Raw genomic sequence first — 1,741 nt, 5'->3', positions numbered from 1 at the left:
TTTTTGAGACCAAGTCTCTCTCTGTAGCCCAGGCTAGAGTGCAGTGGCATGATCTTGGCTCACTGCAACCTCTGCCTCCCGGGTTCATGCGATTCTCCTGCCTCAGCCTCCAGAGTAGCTAAGATTACAGGTGTGCGCCTCTGCAGAGTAACTGCGATTACAGGCACGTGCCACTGCGCTCAGCTAATTTTTTGTATTTTTAGTAAAGACAGGGATTCACCATGTTGGCCAGGCTGGTCTTGAACTCCTGATCTCAGGTAATCCGCCTGCCTTGGCCTCCCAAAGTGCTAGGATTACAGGTGTGAGCCACCATGTCCGGCCTAATTTTTTTATTTTTAGTAGAGTCGGGGTTTCACCATGTTGGCCAGGCTGGTCTTGAACTCCTGACCTCAAGTGATCTGCCTGCCTTGGCCTCCCAAAGCGCTGGGATTACAGGCGTGAACCACTGCACCCGGCCCCTGATTAATTTTATAAAGTTTGTTGGGACGGTTTCATTTCCATCTTGGTACACAGAGAGTTTCTTGTCCTTTTGTTGTTGCTACAGCTGCATAGTGTTCCATCACATGGTTGTGCCATAGTTCATTTTCCAGTCCTCTGTGAACGGACATTTGTGTTATGTCCAAATTTGTGCTATTACAAATGCTGCAATGAATGCCTTTGTACATATATCATTTTCTTCCCTGACAGCTATATCAAGATAAATTCCCTGAAATGGAATTACAGGGTCAGACAGTTTTGATGAAGCTTGTCAAGTTGATCTCTATAAGGGAGGTACCAATTTTTACTTCCATCAGCCATATAGGAGATTTTTGCCACCCTGAGATATGATAAAGCCCTGTTTTCTAATTAATAATCAAAGATGATTTTATAGCAACAGAAATTAGTGCATTTGTACGTTTCTGTTTACAAAGAACTTTCTTTTTTTATTGTATTTTTGCAAGTCTTTTTATTTTATTATATGTACCCTAGAACTATTATATATGTACCCTACATGTACCCTAGAACTATAATACATGTACCCTAGAACTATTATAATAGTTCTAGGGTACATGTGCACAACGTGCAGATTTGTTACATAGGTATACATGTGCCATGTTAGTTTGCTGCACCCATCAACTTGTCATTTACATTAGTTATTTCTCCTAATGCTAGCCCTCCTGCAGCCCCCCAGCCCCCAACAGGTCCCAGTGTGTGATGTTCCCCTCCCTGTGTCCATGTGTTCTCATTGTTCAACTCCCACTACAAAGAACTTTCTTATTTATTACACTAAAATAATAGCTAGTATTTATTGAGCACTTACAGCGTACCAGGGATTTTGGTGGACATTATCGAGTACTTGTTAAAAGCAGCTTGGAGTCTAACTGAATCTGAAATTTGGCTGCAACACTTAGTACCTATTTCCTTATGTGTAAAACTGGAAGGATTATAGTCCCTTTGTTGGTAGGCATTATTGTGGGGGTTAAACGCTAACACCACACGTAAAGTACCTAAAAGAGGTACTTGGCTGGGCATGGTGGCTCACGCCTATAATCCCAGCACTTTGGGAGGCCAAGGCGGGTGGATCACCTGAGGTCAGGAGTTTGAGACCAGCTTGGTAAAACCCTATCTCTACTAAAAATATAAAAATTAGCTGGGCGTGGTGGCAGGCACCTGTAGTCCCAGCTACTCGGGAGGCTGAGGCAGGAGAATCACTTGAACCTGGGAGGTGGAGGTTGCAGTGAGCCGAGATCGTGCCACTGCA

Source organism: Mandrillus leucophaeus, unplaced genomic scaffold (genome assembly GCF_000951045.1).
Source record: "Mandrillus leucophaeus isolate KB7577 unplaced genomic scaffold, Mleu.le_1.0 Scaffold52, whole genome shotgun sequence".
Lineage (NCBI taxonomy): Eukaryota > Metazoa > Chordata > Mammalia > Primates > Cercopithecidae > Mandrillus > Mandrillus leucophaeus.
Note: the sequence above shows the minus strand (reverse complement) of the source record.